Source organism: Periplaneta americana, chromosome 8 (assembly GCF_040183065.1).
Source record: "Periplaneta americana isolate PAMFEO1 chromosome 8, P.americana_PAMFEO1_priV1, whole genome shotgun sequence".
In the NCBI taxonomy this organism is placed as follows: domain Eukaryota; kingdom Metazoa; phylum Arthropoda; class Insecta; order Blattodea; family Blattidae; genus Periplaneta; species Periplaneta americana.
The window spans coordinates 9,542,906-9,564,615 of record NC_091124.1 but is presented as its reverse complement, the minus strand read 5'-3'; the positions used below and the strand labels follow the sequence as shown (position 1 = coordinate 9,564,615).

At 36.7% G+C, this 21,710-nt stretch overlaps 1 protein-coding gene across 7 annotated transcripts in view; it reads left to right on the top strand.

Moving 5' to 3' along the window:
* The window catches only part of Mef2 (myocyte enhancer factor 2), a 409,979-nt gene that overhangs the window by 103,640 nt on the left and 284,629 nt on the right, over positions 1-21,710 (top strand). For all 7 annotated transcript variants that reach the window (XM_069832390.1, XM_069832385.1, XM_069832381.1 and 4 more), the window contains one exon: positions 15,121-15,163. The gene's annotated coding sequence lies outside the window, so the exon portion shown is untranslated. The remainder of the gene's footprint in view (positions 1-15,120; positions 15,164-21,710) is intronic.

The window sequence follows — 21,710 nt, the reverse complement described above, 5'->3', positions numbered from 1 at the left end:
TGTAAAAAACCGATTTAGAGTTTCTTGCTGAAATGCACATTCTAGATCTTTCTTATTCTGGGACATGACTCTTTTACATGCTGCAATCCACAACGTAAGTCTCTCATCTTTATACCCCTTCCAAAGGAAGCCGTGCTAAAAGATTTTACCCTCATAAAAATGTAGAGATACTTCACACGTGCGGTAAAGTGTCACTTTATAGCACTAGTGCGATAAAGTGAAGGACATGTTGAAACAAATGACAAGTAAGTTATTTGTTATACATAATAACTACAATTTTTTTTATTTTACAGTTTATCAAAGTGAGTCGTGATGTCCAAACTATGTATAGTCAACATACAGTCTATGCATGGCATTTTGAAAGTAAAAAGAGAGTACCCCGAGATTTTTTTTTTTAATTTATTGAGTATGCCCCTTTGAGTATAACTCATATGTAGGGGCTATACAAGTACACAAGTATACAAGTATAGGGGAGAGTCGGGTAGTATCGGACATCGGGTAATATCGGACAGTGAGTTTCTTTCATCTACCACACGATGATAGTACCTGATTGACATGGTTACGTTTCTGTGATGTCGCATAGAGAAACGTAACCATGTCATTCAGGTACTACCATATGGTGGTAGATGAAAGAAACGCACTGTCCGATACTACCCGATGTCCGATACTACCCGACTCTCCCGTAATTGAAAAAGTCATGAAACTACAGTCTGTGAAAAACACACAATAACACAAGAATTTATGAAAGAAAGAAAGCAAAATAAGAATAAATAGTAAGATAACATAAAGTTTTGGGCAGGAAGAAGAGAAAGTTTGAAACCATGAAATAAATAAATCAATTGAGAATTAAAATAAATAATCTTCCCAAAAACGTATTTTTAAACAATTCTTAAAACACCGGCAATTTAGTAAAAATCTATATTCTAAGGGAAGTTGGTTAAAAGTTGTTGTTAAAAAATGCGTAAGTCCTTTCGTTCCGAAAGTTACTGAGCTATGCTGAGAAAAAAAATATTGTTTTCGTAATGTGTTGTCCATTCATTTTTGTATGGATTAATTTTATCATTAGTCGAAAATATTTTAAATTTTGTCCTTAATAGGCCTATGTGTTTCTAATCCTTATCTTTCCTTGTACACCCTTTTACAGAACGGCGAAATCTCATTTCCGCAATCTCGAATCTACTTTCATGTTTTCTATACAGTAAAATTGGTACTACTAAAACAATATAACATTTTAGCTGAGTTTCTTATCTTGTCTTTCCTTTCAAATTTTATCTAAGTACTCCCTAGCAGCTGAATGTTTAAATTCCACCTGTGTACTGGCAGGCGTTTTAAACAAAATGAAAGCAAAATGCACGTGTTCATATTTTTTGTTGTTACGTGAAACTATTTTTTTTAGCTCACGTTTTATTGACATGCTTGGATATGAACTAGCACCTCAACTTTTACAGCCATACGATCAGTTATCGCTTACCTAATAACTAATAAGGCAGAACAAAATCGCACACCAAAGCGTGAAAACACGCCTACGCCAGGCAGCTGGTGGCATGGCTTTGGCGTTATATCACTCCCGCGCCAGGAAAAGGGTTAATAGATACATCGTCACTTTGTTCGTACGAAATGTCAACTCCTAAGTAGTGAAAATGTGAGGCCTGTGCGAGAACTTTATTCTCTAAAACTATTTTAGTATGAAGAGGATATTCTCCACTGAATGTCAATACCGTAGTTTTCGTGATGTTAATTGTAAAGAAATTCTTCAGAGATTTAAAAAAAATAAGAATAAATTTGAGATTAGTAATATCAACAAAGAATTGTGTGTTTGCTTTCGAAAGTGGTTAAGGGGAAGGAATATCTCTAATTTTGACAGGTATGCTTTTATGAACTCGTCTTAAATACAAGAAGGAAGTTCGAGGGGGGCCATCCTGTTTATACTTAGCTTATATAAGTTAGTATAACACAACATTAGAAGATGATAAAACACATAAAAAATAAATGCATTGCCTTGCTTTTTCTAAAAACTTGCGCCCTTACAAATTAACTGTGTCCACCAGTCCCTCAGAATCTCCTGCGCCCTTCGCAGGCGTGAGAGCTGCAGGTCCATATCTCCGTACCTGTTTACAATGTTAACTGCAGAGTCGATGAAATAAAGTGGTAGTGGTGATGATTATGTAACTGGCGTCGGTTGTGGTACGCTGCTGCTATTGGTGATAATGACGCTAAGGATGATGTTGATGTTTATGAGTTATCATGGGGAAGATAACGGTGATGGTGGTGGCCATAGCCTGGCACTGCTGCTGTTGGCGATGAAATCGCAATCTGTAATAAGGCTGTTGCTTTTCTTGAACGGAGTGAAGAAAATCATGATTAGAGACCGGCACAATATGAAGACACTTTTGCCAAAATATGAAATAAATATTTTAATTTTAAAATATCTTCGTTCCTGTTCTATTTAGAGCAGATTTACTTAATTATTTACAGAATAAGCCTTTAGAGTTTAATAGTTTTGTCTGTAATTAATATGCTACGAAATAAAATAAAAAATCATGCGTAACTAAAGAGTTTTCAGCATCATCAGATCCTTGCACGAATGCAAGAACTAGTTAACTTGATTTTTTACACTGAAGAAAACAAGGGAAAATATAGTTATGATTGGCTGGACTGAATACTAGTTGCACAAACATTATTCTATATTTTCTGGCAAAAGATTACAACTTATTTCAGTTAACGTTGTTAAGTTTTGAAAAAGAGCAAAAATTAATTAACTTAGACAGAAAAATTGATGGTTGAAACCTGTTTAAAACAATAATTTATACGCATAAAAGTAGACACAGTTCCTGGAAAAATACTTTTAGTTGATTCGAAAGAATGAGCAAAGGTGGAATAGGAACCACTTATTTTGTTTTGGCTCCTCCAATTCATAGACACTACGAGTTCAGTGACTGAAGGGGAATTTGAAGATTTCACTTCCTCTTCGGCATCCCGGACGTTGGTGGAATGGGTGGCTTGAGTTTTTCGATTGTTTCCTGGAAAACATCTCTATTACCTCTTTATGTCTGGAAAGTTCGTTTCAATGGCAGTTACAGATATACAGTAACGGAAGGGAAAAATCGTGCGAAATGTGAAAAAAATATATATATACTTTTACCAAAACATAATGAATTGTGAATTTTTTGGTGTTAATTTTATTCTACATAATATCGTGAATAAAATTGTGGAAATCCTTGTTCCCATACAGCTAATAGAAATGTTTTAGAATATGAAATGCCATAATTTGCACGTCTCTAATCACGACAAAGCTATTGGATAATCGAAAGTCCTACTTAACACACTCTGCTTAGATCTGCCTGTAAATATTGTACTATCTGTCTTCCCGTCCACCTACCTGCCTGCTTGTCCATCAGTCTGCCCGTCCGTCCCTTTTACAGACGTGGACAAATTATTAGACTAAAACATTTTCTTGGAAACATAATATAATTCGTCATATCAACTATCAGTGTAATTCACAGAGTCTCTATTGTTGTAAATATGATTGTTCACATCTTCTGGTATATTTTTTCTGGTTATGTTGGTACTACTGGTGTTTTAATTATATACCGCAGAAGGTATTCTCCCATGGCCTGCAAGAAGACCGGACATGAACGAAATTGAAAATCTGTGATCTATAATGAAGAAAGTGAACAAAAAGAGGCTTACAATAAAACATGCACTCATTTAAGCACTGTCTGATATCTGGCTACATGATGCTGATATTCAAAGAAAGTGCCAAACTTTGGTTTCCAGCATCTCTGACAAAATCAACGTGTTAATAAATAATAAGGGAATGTTCACAAAATATTAGTAATCTCAAGACTCAATTTTCTGTTCATTATATCTGTGTAAAATACATTTTTGTTCATTATTTCTACCGACAAATACAGCTTCGTTGCACATATAATTAATTTAGTATAATAATTTGTCCACGTCTGTATTTCTTTCCCTGTGTACATTTCTTTGTACCTTTCTTTACTTCTATTCGTTGCCGTTACCATGACAGTAGGTTTACTAGGAGGCCTTGATCCTTAAAGCTGGCTGGTAATTCATTTCAGAATGGAAGTGAAATTCTGTGTCATTAATTGACGGATTTTCGGAAAGCAAGTTAGTGTAGCATAATGCAACAGCGTTTCTGCCCCTTCCAACCCCCCAATCGGAGTAACGGTATGTACAGAAGACAGTCTGCACTTGCGAGCGCCACGTCAGTCTGCCAGAACTATTAGTACCCTTGTGACATTTGGTTCTGCGGATTGTCAGGTCGTGTGCATAGTGAGTGTCAGAGATTCAAGAGATCGGAGAGTAACATTGCTTTGTATCAAGTAAGTTTAGCTTTTAGTTCCCTTACCAAGTAGAACATTTTAGGAATGCACATACGGAGAGAGATCTGTATAGAGCGAATATACTACAGACAATTTATCGAAATCTTATATAAATATAAACATGTCGAATATGTGAAAATTTTCCTCTGTTTACTTTGTGCAATGATTTTTTCGTTTAAATGAACAATAATTACAAGCATTCACATCATTGTATAAAATAGAAGTACCAATAGATATTCAAAATGTGTTCTTGAGAGGGGACGGGTGAAATTTTGGTCATTTTCAATCAAATATCATATATTCGTTTTTCTTTATTTTGTGAAAAAAAAAAAAAAAATGAATCGGCAATCTTTATTTATATGTTGAGCAGGTTTTGGTGCTCTCCAGGGCTTGGAAGCATAAAAATTAAATCATATTTAAATGTCTGCACTCTTGAATTTTAATTCCAGACAAGTTTTACAAGCTGTTTTCTCACATTTTTTTAGCACATTTCTTCATGCTCAAAGTGCTCTACAATGTAGACGCTAGGAACATGAAATTTTATACTCCGTGTTCTATATATTGTGGGTAACAAAACACAGTAGCATCTTTTTATTAACTGAATATAACAAAAACATGTAGCGGACACCAAAAATAAAAAATTTGAAGTTGCATATATTAAAAAAAAACTCTCTCCATTTATTGATATACTGTAAATTTAAAGTTCTGGTTACTTAGTTCTTTTCTAAGCATATCAGATATGTCGTAAAAAAGTCATGCATGAAACTTAAATGTTGTAAGGGAGATAATATAAATTTTTAAAATATATACAGGGTGAATCATAAGTATGTCTGGAAAACGCGTGAGCGTGCTCCTGGGTCAAAAATAAGAACAATTCCTTATATGAAAATTTGACGGAAAATGCTTATTTATTGGAGAAATGGTCATACTTTGTTTTTGTTCTTTTTTGTTGTGTTACAAGTACATGTTTGGAAACTTGTCATTTAACGTTTACAAAAGGAGCTCACTCAATTGAATGACTTGATGGCCGGGATTCCACAACATATACACTATTGAGCGAAGATATAATGGCAGTTGACTTAATATAATATGTCAACATACTGTGTATGTCGAACATGGAGTAAGACCACAAAGGGAAAAACACTAGAGGATAGGGATTCGATCCGGTGTTGTGGATTGAACTTCGTCGTAACTCAGTGGTTAGAGCGCTTGGTACGTAGAACCAACGACCCGGGTTCGATCCCCGGCGCTGGAGCGAGTTCTTCTCCTCTAATAACCATTGTTACCATAACAGATAAAAAATTAATCTTTACCTATTACCTAGCCAAGACCACTTAGATTCAATGTCCATTAAAGTTGTAAAATATTTTCCTTTTGAAAATAAAACATTAGAATATTTGAATCTATAACCTTATTTATGTAATAATAAACATGTATTTCTGAAAAATACTTTTATATTGGAAATCCCAGTTTGCCCGGAATGGCTGATTTGTGCACCCCACTATTTGTTATACATAATGTTAATGAACAATAACGCAATGTTTTCACCGACAGTAGAGGGGTCTTGGACGAGTAGTTTGAGGTGGGGTACGGCCATGGTCACCGACGTAATGTGTGTGGTACAGGGCTAATAGTAATTGCAATTTGGTACTCATAAATCAATAGTAAAGCGAAATAGTGTTACAACTTGCGTTCGAATGACTTCACGCCGTCATATCAATCGAGAGAATTCGGATTGCTAATAATTCACCAACAGCGTTTTCATAATTCACTCCTAATATCTGCAAAATGTAGATTAATCACATGATTACACGCCACTGCATTAGTGTTTTTAGTTATTTAAAGACGCTGTATCAACTTCTAGGTTACTTAGTGTTGATGGGTTTGGTGATAGTGAGAAGGTATTTGGTGAGATGAGGCTGAGGATTCGTCATAGGTTACCTGACATTCGCCTTACGGTTGAGGAAAACCTCGGAAAAACCCAACCAGGTAATCAGCGCAAGCGGGAATCTAACCCACTCACGAGCGCAACTCCGAATCAGCTGGCAAACCGCTCGAGCTACGTCTGTGGTCGTGAGCAGTTCTTACGATTCTACTTTTTTCCCCTAATGTTGCGAGATATCTGTAATCAGTTTATGTAACATTGATAGTTCTGTGACTTAAAAAAGAAAACAACTCTAAATAAATTAAAAGTTAAAAAAAATTGAGAGTTGTTACACTTTTGCTGAACTTCCGAAAGTCAGTAACGAGATTCAAACAAGATGCATACCGGTATTTCGCTTTCACCGGACCCAAATACCATGCACACTCCGATAAATAAAAAGCTTACAGAAGTGCACCAGATTTAAATGTTACTTTTTAAATGAAGGCATGCTGTATTATTGGTGACGGACATGGCTGAAACGGCTTTCGCTATTCTTTTGTATAATTTCAAATGGTAGTACCCAATTCACTGTGGGCTAAAGCAAGGAGATGAACTATCACCTTTACTTTTTAACTTTGCTCTAGAGTATGCCATTAGGAAAGTCCAGGATAACAGAGAGGGCTTGGAATTGAACGTGTTAGATCAGCTGCTTGTCTATGCGGATGACGTGAATATGTTAGGAGACAATCTACAAACGACTAGGAAAACATGGGAATTTTACTTGAAGCAAGTAAAGTGATAGGTTTGGAAGTAAATCCCGAAAAGACAAAGTATATGATTATGTCTCGTGACGAGAATATTGTACGAAATGGAAATGGAAAATTCAAATACCTGGGAGCAACAGTAACAAATATAAATGATACTTGGGAGGAAATTAAACACAGAATAAATATGGAAAATGCATGTTATTATTCGGTTGAGTAGCTTTTATCATCCAGTCTGCTGTCAAAAAATCTGGAAGTTAGAATTTATAAAACGGTTATATTACCGTTTGTTATTTATGGTTGTGAAATTTGTACTCTCATTTTGAGAGAGGAACATAGGTTAAGGGTGTTTGAGAATAAGGTACGTAGGAAAATATTTGGGGCTAAGAGGGATGAAGTTACAGGAGAATAGAGAAAGTTACACAACACGAAATGCACGCATTGTATTCTTAACCAGACATAATTAGGAATATTAAATCCAGACGTTTGAGATGGGCAGGGCATGTAGCACGTATGAGCGAATCCAGAAATTCATATAGAGTGTTAGTTGGGAGGCCGGAGGGAAAAATACCTTTGGAGAGGCCGAGACGTAGATGGGAAGATAATATTAAAATGGATTTGAGGGAGGTGGGATATGATGATAGAGACTGGATTAATCTTGCTCAGGATAGGGACCGATGGCGGGCTTATGTGAGGGCGGCAATGAACCTGCGGGTTCCTTAAAAGCCAGTAAGTAAATAAGTAGTCAATGACGTGCACACCTTTCTGAGACGCGTATGGGGGCATGATTAAATGTAGGTGGATGTAGAAGTAACAAAGTGATCTACATACAGTTCACCAATTTTTTCATTTTTTGTCACGCTGTACTGATGGAGCAACATCGATGCAAGTCATCCGGATTCTAGACTTGTATCGGAAATTTGTTCCAGTGATGATTAAATACTTTTGGGCTTTCACTTTTTTGTGTTTGTTATGGAGAGTTAGACGAATATTATGGGACGGAAAGAGGTAAACGCATGTGTGTGACTGTGAAGCGCGTTCTGCTGAATGAAGCCACAAAGAGAAACTAGCTACGTTAAATTGTACAGCACATTGGGCAGTAGCATACTGCTTCTGTGGAAGCCAAACATGAAATGTGACAATGGACGAGAACCGTTTACGCTCTACGGAAATTGAATTTTTAAAAGCAGTTGTAGGACGTATGCGATATTGATTTATACATAACAGTTGAATACAGTCAAATATGAAAAAAAATAACAAGTACTTCTGAAGAAAATTGTTAGCTAAAATACAAAACCCTTTCAAGATAAATTTGTCTATCAATACATATTTTATACACTACTGCCTGTAAAAAGTACAGCGCCATGAAGGAATGTAGATAGGCGTGTGAAAATTATATTAAATATAACGCAGGGTATGACAAAATGATTGTGCATCCCTGACCCCAGCAGTACCCTCTGGACTGTCGTGGTAGGCGCATAAATAGAGGTCTGTTGTGGAGCCAGACGATAGTTATCCAACGACTAAATGAAATGAAAGTGAAAGTGTTAGCCTAATATCAGTGTAATGAATCCAGGGTCCAGCGCCGAAAATTACCCAGCATTTGATCTTAAGGGAAGACTCCACTGAAAATCATGAAAATGTTTCCAAATTTTTTTTAACTATTTCCTTATTCAGAATTTATATTTTCATACCCCAAATGGATTCAGCTCAATTCTGATTACAAATACTCGTATGTTTACACTTTTTAAATTAAGGCTAGAAGGGGGCGTGGAATTTAAAGAGTTGTCAAAATTGTTTTTCATCGAAGAATTCTTTTTTAAAATTTCTGATTACAAATCTAGTAACTTTTTGTTGGCTCCCTGAAGTTACTAAATGAATGTAGCGGAGGAGAATATTAATTTACATAAATATTGATTTTATTTTCAAATCTATTTTTCTGTGTTCATTTTTGTTGATTCAACACCAACTTTCTTATGCCAAATGTTAATCAATCTGGATGAAAATTTTACTGCAAGTATTTATGAGGTAGCTGCATGTTTCTATGCATTTATTTTGTGAGAAATGCTGCTAGTTTATTTTATTAATATTTTTCTTAAGAAAAATATTAATAAAATAAACTAGCAGCATTAAGAAAAATATTAATAAAATTAACTACCAGCATTTCTCATAAAATAAATGCATAGAAACATGCAGCTACCTCATAAATACTTGCAGTAAAAATTTCATCCAGATTGATTAATATTTGGCATAAGAAAGTTGGTGTTGCATCAACATAAATGAACACAGATTTGAAAATAAAATGAATATTTATGTAAATTAATATTCTCCTCCGCTACATTCATCTAGTAACTTCAGGGAGCCAACAAAAAGTTACTAGATTTGTAATCAGAAATTTTAAAAAAGAATTCTTCGATGAAAAACAATTTTGACAGCTCTTTAAATTCCACGCCCCCTTCCAGCCTTAATTTAAAAAGTGTAAACATACGAGTATTTGTAATCAGAATTGAGCTGAATCCATTTGGGGTATGAAAATATAAATTCTGAATAAGTGAAATAGCTAAAAAAATTTGGAAAAATTTTCATGATTTTCAGTGGAGTCTTCCCTTAATTGGTTGAAAGATCCCGGGAAAAACCTCAATCAGGACCTGAACCCGGGCCCGATCGTACACTGTCAGACATGCTAACCCTTACTCCACAGCGGTGGATTGCGACCTTTATTACTCGTAAATATACCCCAAAATGCTTGAGGAACTGTTTCTAGGCGTTAGTGTAATTATGTTAATAAACCGAAATTAGGTGTATTTTTTCGCGCAAAACGCGAAATCGAACAGTAACACGAATTTTTTAAAATAATAAACTTTATGTATGCGAATAAGAACTCGAAATCACGATTCCCCCCCCCCCCTCCGTCGTCATACAAGTTGTAGTGAGTACTTGACGTGATCAGTCCAGGATTCATTGTTAACAGTAATGTGGATACGACATTAGTGGGAAAGGTGAACTATTCCGTTCTTTGGAAATCAGTGATCATAAAATAGTGCTGTAAACTTCAAGAGCAAACCAATCAAATTATGATATGTTGCGAGCTGGAAAGATAAATAATGTGAAAGTTCTGACTAGTTTGCTTGGCAGTCACCGTGAATTTAGTAGCAGAGCTCTTCAGTCATTTCGGTATCCGTGTGCCAATATCGACAGTGAAAGCCACCAGCGTGGCTCAGTCGGTTAAGGCGCTTGCCTGCTGGTCTGAAGTTACGCTCGGGCGCGGGTTCGATCCCCGCTTGGGCTGATTACCTTGTTGGTTTTTTCCGAGGTTTTCTCCAACCGCAAGGTGAATGCCAGGTAATCTATGGCGAATCCTCGGCATTATCTCGCCAAATACCATCTCGCTATCACCAATTCATCGACGCTAAATAACCTAGTAGTTGATACAGCGTCGTTAAATAACCAACTATAAAAAGTCGACAGTGAACATTTCTGTTCTTCCTACTAACGCTGTAATATGAAAGAAGATAACGTAAACACTATGCAAATGTTGTTTGATAATTAGCTAATACAAGATAATGTATTAGCCTATTTCAGGAGTCATGAGCGATTTACGCTGTAATATGAAAGAAGATAACGTAAACACTATGCAAATGTTGTTTGATAATTAGCTAATACAAGATAATGTATTAGCCTATTTCAGGAGTCATGAGCGACTTACGCTGTAATATGAAAGAAGATAACGTAAACACTATGCAAATGTTGTTTGATAATTAGCTAATACAAGATAATGTATTAGCCTATTTCAGGAGTCATGAGCGACTTACGCTGTAATATGAAAGAAGATAACGTAAACACTATGCAATTGTTGTTTGATAATTAGCTAATACAAGATAATGTATTAGCCTATTTCAAGAGTCATGAGCGACTTACGCTGTAATATGAAAGAAGATAACGTAAACACTATGCAATTGTTGTTTGATAATTAGCTAATACAAGGTAATGTATTAGCCTATTTCAGGAGTCATGAGCGACTTACGCTGTAATATGAAAGAAGATGACGTAAACACTATGCAATTGTTATTTGACAATACAAGATAATGTATTATGTTGCTATTGTACCTATTTTGATTACTTGACATGATAAAAATATTTTCTTTAATAAAAATTCAGTGTTGTCCATTATCGTAGGGTAATTGATTTACAGGAAAGATTTTTTATGCATAACATCTGTAACAAAAAACCCCTAAATATAAACAAGAATCCTTTAAAATTATCATGGTATCACTGAAAATGTATAAAAATATACCGACGTAATTTAAAAAAACTAAATCCATTAAAATAACTAAGAAATCTTTAAAAATAATGTGAAATACTTAAAAAAAAATAACACCGATTTTCACCCAGAAATAAAACTGAGCTTCCCAGTAGTGGGTTAACACAGTGCAAGGAGGCGGTCCTGATTCGAGTCCCAGCATTACTCTTCGTTAGGAAGAATATGAGGAAGAAAAAGATTACTGTTTACAGTAACAAGTTTGGAGAAAATGTTGAAATATATTTTAAGGAAGAAAGAAAAGACTCTCAGTAGCTAAGTACAGATTTAAAATATTTTAGTCGGTAATTTAACTATGCTCTATCAATTACTGATTCATTTAGCGTCCATGGAATTGATTATAACGAGACGGTATTTGGCGAGATGCATCCTAGAATTTTCCATGCGTTTAGTTGATACTTGCCATGCACTTGTGGAAGACTAAGAAAGAAACTGAATCAGGTAGTCAGTTCATGCGGGAATCGAACCTACGCCCGAGCACGGCTCCGGATATGAAATAACACTTACGGGTAATAAGAACGAAAATAAACTTTAGTAATAACTGTAGTTTTCTTTACTGTTTAAAAGTGGTCAATAATGAATTTTAGAGAGATGGTAAATGAAGGGAAGAAAACGAAAAAGACTCCTTCCTCAACGCCATGTTTGTCCAGCAAAAATTGGACAAGTCCTGTAAACCAACCATAACAATCCTTATATGAGCTATAGAAGAACAAGCAATTAATGCCTTCAAATCAGTATTTCTCATCAAGAATAATTGCTGATTTACTATAATTGGTGTGAGAAATTATTACTGACTTTGTGTCATCTGAATGCTCTTCTTCTTAACCATAATATTATGTTGACTACCTTGTAGGCTTCAGAAGGTACATTGAGCCTATTCAAAGAAGTTTACATATGAAGTCCTCCCACTTGCCTGTCACGTGTTCATGGCGGTGTGTTGCACGTGGCTTCTCAGTCGTGTTTCTACGTGACCGCAATCTGCCAGACTGCCTCTAACGGACCATGCAATTTTCAAACTCTGTAATGTTCTAATGCCACTGGAGAAATTGCGGGGGTTCAAATGAAGCTTTTAACTATGCAAGAACGTTCTTTGTTTCGCATGTTTCCTCATGAATGTTTGAAGTACTGTCTATAAGTAATCCTTTATTTAACGTGTTATTTTTAGAAAAAAAAAAACTATTTAAGGCGGATCTTAGAATGTAGGTGAATGTTACAATAAAGTCAACCCATTACAGACCAAATCGATCCAGAGGGTGACGAGAGGTTAAGACTTTCGCCACTATAGACAGACTCCATTGATGGCAGTAGGGATGTAACCCTTCGTGTCCCTGCCTTCACCCCCCAAAAGATGCTCTTGGTACTCATTTGTTAGATGCGAAATAATCCCACAGGGCCATAGTGTGGCCGGAATGATTAGGTTAATGGACAAAATCCATGACCCCATCGCGTATCGAACGCGACCGTCAGGTCTTTAGTGTTAATCCTTAACCGCGACGCTGCCTCGCATCTCCCGGATTTTACCCAAACTAAAATATTTGGAGAAACTTTTCTCATAGTCGAATTGTTCCCCTCAAATCACAGTATCTGTTGAGATTGAAATCCGATACCCTTAGAATGTTAAATGTTATGTTTTATTTAACGACGCTCGCAACTGCAGAGGTTATATCAGCGTCGCCGGATGTGCCGGAATTTTGTCCCGCCGGAGTTCTTTTACATGCCAGTAAATCTACTGACATGAGCCTGTCGCATTTAAACACACTTAAATGCCATCGACCTGGCCCGGGATCGAACCCGCAACCTTGGGCATAGAAGGCCAGCGCTATACCAACTCGCCAACCAAGTCGACGATACCCTTAGATGTAAAGCCGTTCACTAATCTGAAATAAAGCTATGCCCCAAGTTCCGCCAAAACGGATTCACGAATATATACGCTCCGACTTTTTTTATATGGGGAGGTTCCCGAATGCCAATACTGCAGCCTCGAAGGGCTTATTGTGCACTACTTTACCTAGGAAAGATTGTTAAACTCTGAATTGCCATTTCCTTGTGGCTTGGCTTTCTGGTGCTGTCTGTCGATTCAGCCATGTAGACTTAATATTCCAGTGAAGTACCCGTCTTCCTTTTTCACCATCATCATTACCCATTTCCTACACTACACTTACACGAACACTTAACACATACACTCACCCCTAGTACGGGGCATAACTCCTCACAGATACTACACATGCATAACGTAGCCCGCCGAAGTGGTGTGCAACTTGAAAATGGGTCACAGCTCTGCCATCTATCCGCAGTATGCGGAGCCCGAATCACGCAAATGAAGTGGGTAGGCATTACACACACAGACACAGACACTATAGCGATGGTGAACAAGTGCTCATAGCTCTTAAGGTATGAGTTTTAGGACCCATGTTTAATAGACTTTTGTGCGAGATCGTGCGTATTTGCTTGTTTTCCGCACAGAACCAATAAGCGGTAAGTGTGAAATACCACATTCAGTATTCCCAACGTAACACACATAACAATTTCCCTCTTCTTACCGCTTAAGCGCGACATTCATTTTACTGCTTTAGGCTTTTAACATATTATTTTTAGAGACGTTTAACATAGTAATAATTATAAATTGGAAACTTACCACTGCAATTTCACCTAAATTGCAATGTTAATTATTGTTTTTAAATATTTGCAAAAATTAAGTAAAGTCTACTACTCCACGAAACTTATTGCATTCCTGATACAAGTAACATTAAGGAAGCCGTGAAAAAATTAACGAGATTCCAGATGCCGATGTTATTACTGCAATATGTTATATAAATAATATTGTTAAAATATTAAAATGAAAAATAAATCATTACATAACCTTACCGTTTGTTTTAAGTTCGCATTTATAGACTGGGGGGGAAAAAAAGACAGACGTATATCACGGCCTGCTGGAGTATAGTAAACACAGAAAACATTTTACAGCAACAATGTTGAAGAAAGATATTTTGGTGTTCCGAAGTTGGCGTCATTAAACAGAAACCAACATGGAGATTTCATTGCAACTAATTATAAATTCGTCTTTCAGGTATGTAATAAACGATCTTCGCACAAAATAATGTACGATACACGAGCGGTATGTTTGTTTTCATGTTCTCGGAAATTAAAAAAGCTCAACTTCGTTTCGCTTTTTCAATCTTTTCCTCGACCATGAAAACGTCAACATACCGCTCTTGTAACGTATATTACTATTTTTTCTTGTTTTGGTGCAAACTATGTATCAAAAACTGAAATACTTTTTTTTAAAACACGTATAATTAAATTTGCATTAGTTATTAGAGCACCGTTATGTCTATGAACCGCTGTATGTTTATTAAAAGGAATAGATAGCCGCGTCTGTGGCTTAGCGCTATCACGCTTATATTTCCCAGCCAATCGGCCCGTGTTTGATCCCTGAAGGAACTCATTAGATGCAGGGCGTACAATGGTTCAATGTTTGCCAAAGTATATGAATCTATACCGAGTCTGGCTCTCGAAAAGAAAGGCAACCAGCCAAGGAGATTGGATGTGCTTCACTGCTAGTCTGTGTGAATGTTAGCGAAAAGTGGTGACTTGTATCATGTCACAAAAGCTTGAAATCTCCTGCTATAATAAATACTCGTATATCTGGATTAGCGTAATAGAGTCGTTATATTATGTTTTCTTGTATTGAACATGGCAGTTTAAGGTAAGCCGATTATCTCGTTCTAAATGCTGAAGTCTTCCCGCTGTGTTCTTCATGCCTTTCGATTGTGTTAATTACGTATTATATAAATCTTATGTAACATAACCTGTTTCTTTCATCCTCAGGTTTTCTCTGTTTCCTTCTCTTTGGGCAACATCTACCTCGAATGTAAGTAGCCAATTCAGATTTATGTATCTTATTCATTTATGTTCTTCCACAGTATATTTAAAGAATATAGGTTTAGTACATTTTTGTAGTGTTGTGGGATTTAATCGATTAATCTGTTGGATTAATCGATCAGTAATGTAACATTAATCGATAAAAAATATTCAATCGAATAATCGAGTCGATTAAAATTAATCCGTTGTACTTGTTTGAATTGTTATTTTGTTAATGCAAACTCAGACTAAAAATTCCGGCAATATTCCTCTCTCAGAAATTGCTTACTTCAAAGCTCGAGGTAAACTCAGTGAAATGTTTGGATTTAAATTGAACGATCGTGGAGAAGTGCTTGACAGAAAAAAAAAAGTTTTTTTTTTTTTCGTGTTTAGTGATAAGGAAACATTGTTACTAAACGTAGAGCGGCACTTAAGTCGGAGCATGTGAATGCATTCACATGTTTAAAATCATGGATGAAGCAGTATTAACTAGGTGAGTCTCGATACTTTTTTTTATTTGTGTGTGTCTCAAAAATCCCTGCAGAAATTGATATAATAAATTATAAGGCTACATAATAAATAGGTTAGTAAATAACTAAAATAGTATTGTTTTGTAATATAGCGATACAGCGTATACAGCTCAGATATATAGCATTTTGTACTTATGCTGTTCATCGAACATAAATTAAATTTAATAATATACAGTATATTAAAAGTTTTTTTCAAATCGATCAAATTAAATTCAAATCGTTAATCGATTAAATATTTTGATCGATCGAACCACTACTTTTTTGGTATGACAATTTATTCCTGACATGCATAGCTCACCCCCTTTTTCTTCTTCCAGTGGGCCGACAAAAAACGTGGTTAAAGACATATTAATATACTAATAAAAACTCTTACACAGAGTTTAACTGTGTTATACTTACAAAATGAGTAGCTCGTTTATGAGACGTGTGTAAATTCCTTACTAATAATCACTACATACGTCGTGTATAAAAGTACAACTGTTACAAAGCTACGTCATAGTTTCATCATTACTTCATTACAAAAGATAATGGAATAACTGCAGTATTGCATCCGCTAGTGAGCCGCTCTAAGTATCGATAGTACAACTGGGCCTGGTCGATTACCACGCTATATTTTGGTGAAAGAAAACAGCTACAGCAATGTTATTCTAATTATTCTGTGCTCTTTGGTTCGTTCTTCTGTGGTTATAAGGCAACCATCATCATCATCATCACCATCATAAAATGACAATCGATACGAACAGCTGTTTGAGGGGCGGCCATTTTTTCTCTATATACAACGCTTAAACAAGAAGTTTCGTGTATATAACTACTGGAGACAATTCCGTGTGTAGTTACAGGCTGTTTATACACGTTTGCTGTCCAAACTCTGCATAAGTCTCTTATAAAAACTATACACGATTTATTAGTAAGACCGATAATGCAAAGCGCTGTCTTAGTGTTACTAGAGCCCACGGCAATTCGGAAGGCGGGTTGTCTGCTAGCGTTTGCGTCGAGAGAGACAGATAGAGAGAGCAAGGCAGCGTACAACATTGCCACATCGTACTTCACGCACGTGCAATACAAATAGCGCAGGAGAGAATTTAAATTATCAAAAGACAATAATGACCTTAGCCGTTGATTACTGTAAGCATGACACCAAACAAACCCTCTTTCCTTCACTAACAATATTCTTTGCACGTTTCTCAATCCCACACCACATGCTTCTGCAGTCGTTTCTTGCACGTTGGCAACGTTGCTGCCAGCATCAAGATGGCCGGCAGTGTTCTGCTCGTTAACGTTTTTATAATAATTATACACCTTAAACACTACAGACGTGGACAAATTATTAACAAAATTGACGATTTGTATGATAATTCTGTTTACAAAATTTGACTTTTCAATTTAGACTACAATTGACAATTTTGCATATTTCTATCATTACAGTAGACAGAAATATGCAAAAATGTCAACTGTAGTTTAAGTTGAAGAGTTAAATTTTGTAAAAATACATAATAAAAATCTTCAATTTTGTTAATAATTTGTAAATTAGCAAAAATGTCAAAGACAGTCTAAATTGAAGAGTCAAATTTTGTAAAACTATAAAATAAAAATCTTCAGTTTTGCTAATAATTTAAAAAAATATCCAAAATGTCAACTGTATTCCAAATTGAAGAATCGAATTTTGTAAAAATGTATAATAAAAACCTTCAGTTTTGCTAATAATTTGTAAATATGCAAAAATATCAAATGTAGTCCAAATGGAAGAGTTAAATTTTCTAAAAATATACAGTACAAATCTTCAATTTTGCTAATAATTTGGAAATACACAAAAATGTCAAGTGTAGTCTAAATTGAAGAATCATATTTAGTAAAAATATATAATAAAAATCTTCAATTTTGCTAATAATTTGTCCACGTCTGTATTTTCCGCGCCTGCTTGTGTAATATTTGTGTTTTTACAGTCTCTTCTTCCATTTATTTACCTTACATACACATAGTAAATGTTAGTTTTACTTATTCAATGTATTGAAACACTCGCACGTGAACAAACGAACTCAGGAAGTGCTTGTTATAGACTGATTCTGATTGGTTCTACTGTACAAGCTTGTGACGTCACATACCAGAAATGCTACGGCGCATATAGAAGCTAACCGCCTTCCGAAATGACGTCTAGTCTAGGCGTCCTCCTTTTCATTGCCGTTGAAGATATTTAATGCTGAAAAATTGTTCGTGCGATCTTTTGAGAAAACAGCGGAATTTCCCCTTTTCGTGGGCATAGTAAGCCCTTTTTAACATTGTGCAATACAATTATACTTTTAAATCCGTGACGCGACAGCCCATGGAGAGCCATGGCGGACCAGCCGACTGCTGGTCTCACGTATACGTGTCTCAGCAGAAGTCTCACGTCTGCATGCCTCAGTACGAGGGAACGTGTGATTAGCACGGTGATCCCCTAGCCGTTACATAGCTGGCTTATGAAACTGGATGTCGCTCCCCTAATTCATCGTGATGCTGGGTGGGCACCGTTTCCATACACTGCTCATGAGAACTCGATGAAGGATGAATTGGAAGGAATGGTGAAGGGAGAAGAGTTCGTTGCAGAAGAAGATATCAGATGATAGACTACATTAAGATATATGGATCATATGCGGAGACAAAGAGGAAGGCAGAAAATAGGAAAGACTGGAGAATGCTGGGTTTGCAGTGAAAGACCTGCCCTTGGGCAGAACACTATGAATGAATGAATACAGGGTCCATTATCAGCAGATAGATAAGACTAGTGGGATCTTTATTATCGAAGAAAAATTTGTTTCGGCACCGGGAATCGAGCCCAAGACTATCAGCTTGCCGCGCTGAGTGCTTTTTCCATCTGAGCTATGCTGGAACCCGATCCACAGCGCCGGCCGAACTCTCCTTCTTTGTATCGTAATGTCCTACTACTTGCTTTTATGCATACAGTATGTCATGTCCCGATCACATATAGATTCCTCATTTCTATGTTAAAATCGGTTGCACTTTGAAGAGAACAACCGCCAGGATCGCCACCCGTCCGCCGTAAACGAACACGGGATGGCAGTACAGTGGCTAATGCAATTCAAATGGGAGTTATGACGTGACTCCTTATGTAACAACTAGATGGCAGCATACTAAACCTGACAAAAGTTGTTACCGTCAAAACCTATAACGCCGAGCAATCTGGGTATATATGATCTAGGGTAATGTCTATATACTAGTGGAGTCGCATACTATCATGGACTCGTTACGTCAGGCTTACTTCAGGCGGCTGTCTTTTAAATGTTGCCAACTGCTACTACATATCACCAAAGCAGGTAAAGTTACAATGCTATGCACTGAAACAATATTTATTTATTTATTTTTTAGTGATTGATTGATGTAATATTGAAGTGTCTGGGAACATGAAATTCATTGGTTTCACTAAACAGTTTACGATTCATGAGATCTAACCTAAAAATTTATTTTGTTTGATTACATGAAATGATTAGTACGAACTGCGAAAACCGTTTCGTTTATATTTTTATTTTCGTGTTTTTATTAGATTATATTATTTTTATTTTATTTTTTTAGAATTGGCTGACACCTGTCTATGTGCGTTGAAGTCTCCTCTATAAACCTTACAACTTAGTCTGAGTTTCATGAAGACATTAAGGGTGCTATTCATAGACATTTCGCAGCACGCGCTACGAGCGTGCTAAACTAGCCCCGGCTATCCACTGGTTACTATTACAGAATTCAAATCATATCCTATCGCTAACACTGGTTTATGAATACGAAAAACGCTGATCATCCACCGGAAGCCCGCGCTAAGAATGTCTATGAATACGGCCCTAAATTTTTCTGTTATAAAGTCTTCGTCATAGGCTAATTGTTATCGTTATTAAAAATCCATTTCTCTCACACGGGTCTGAACCTTGGAGTTTTTTCTATAACGGACACCATTGTAATCATTCGTTCTTCGAGAATGACTAGAATTCTGAACTGCAACCAAGAATTTGAAATTTAATGCAGTGATGTAGGTCGAATCTTTCTTGTGGAGTGGATTGTGGAATGTAAAAATTTGACTGTACAGTATTCTGGCACGGCAGCTGATGTAGAAAGCGCTACATAACAGTAAACACATTGACATCTCGAGGCCAGCTCTGTTGTAATGTAGTTACAGGGCGTTGTTCCTTCATCGACTTCTGTGGCGATCTGATACATATCTCATGGTACACAGGTGAACATGTAACGGGCTTCAGTTCGTCTTATCTCTTCTTTGTTGAATTACCGTTTAATTTTGTACAGGACGGCCTGCAGGTGGAATGTCGGCTTATGTTCTGTGATTTCAATTGAACTACTGTTTTGTTATAAATAAAATATGTAGCGACTGTAAAAGAGAAACTTAATTTATAGGATAATTCATCATTGTCCTTCACGAATCTCTGACATATTGAATGCAAAGTTATCAACCAAATGGAAGAAGACCGGAAAGATCCTTCGACGCTCTTTGTTAGTTTCATTGAAAACAAGAAGAACTAATTTGTGTCCTAGATGATGATGATTAAGAAATTATGTAGTTTTATCACTATTGTTGATGATTTGCAGTGGGCTTAATAAAGGCCTTAGAACATGAAATGTGCTAGCTATCGTCTGGATTGTTCCATTGTACGATATGCAGTTCTGACGTGTGTATTGACAGACATGACATACCAGTAACACTTACGTCCTTTACGTATATCCGTATATGACACATCTACTAAATTCCGGAGAGATGGAATCCAGATTTGGTTTTGATCAGTTCTTGCGTCGTCACTGTCGACAAGAACACGGCTCTGACATGACCTCGCCGTACGCAATGCAGAATTGGCTAATTTCGTACGTCATTGGCAGTGGCAGGTCAGTTGATCTGAATTTTTGAGATACATATGTTGTCATGGTTACGGAAACACGTATTTTGTGTAGGCCGTTTAGAGAACTAATCGTTGGTTAGCATGTTGAAAGGTGCGATGACCAGTAACATACAGTATATACCAAAATGCTTGAAGATTTTACGATTTTTCACTTGTGGGTATAGGAATGGAGATGTTCACCGTGCTAATGTTGACGCACGATATTTATATCATATTAATGGAGATATACTGGGTGTTCATTTCAAAGTGTGTCATGACGTCACTGTTGTTGGGTCACCGATTTGAAGCGAGTTTCAGCTGATATGTTAGAGAAGTTGCCTATTATTTAAGGCGTTCTTCAATCTGAACTTGAGAACGTGTACGGTATAACTTGAACGTCGTAGCAACAGATGGCGGTCTGTACGGTCTGTGTGCTACCATAACCTCTTTCGAACTGTGTTTTGCGCCGGCAAGTCGTACGCAGGGTATTTGTTATCATCGGTTGCGTACGGTAACATTCCACAACACAAATCAAATGCTCCGTGTCCATGTTGACCGTCGAAGTTAATGTCAACAAATATGTAAGTAATCGTCTTAACCCTCTCCCCATATCCCGACAGTACGTATTTCCAAACAGTTCACATTCCTGCTACTACCGGCGTTATCGTACGTATCGGTACGTACTCTTCAGAATGAACGCCGTACTTGCTAGCCATCTTCTCTGCCTCTTAGGTTATACACCTGAGCTGCGGAAGTGTAGGAAGATTGAATTCTCTAGGCTCATCAACTAGCCACATGACGGCATACAGCGAGCCAAGACACATTTTGAACTGAACACCCAGTAGTAAGATGAATTTGGGGTTTCGAATCGAGTGTTGATACTTATTATCTCTGACGTGTCGGACTTCCATCATCAGGACCATGTGACCAAAGGCCTTGATTCCTTCTTGAGTCCGTTATGTCTTGCTAGTGCCAACAAAATTTTCTTCCGAACTCGATCACTGTGATGGCTTAAAATCTTGTACATCTGTGGAAAAAGATTGGCTGTAACATGTTGCTCAAGTGTTGTTCCATGGAGGTGCTCAATTGTTAGACAGGATGTTAGTCGAACAGTCGAATACTCGCTCAAATCTCATTAAGGTGGGAGGTATACCACTGG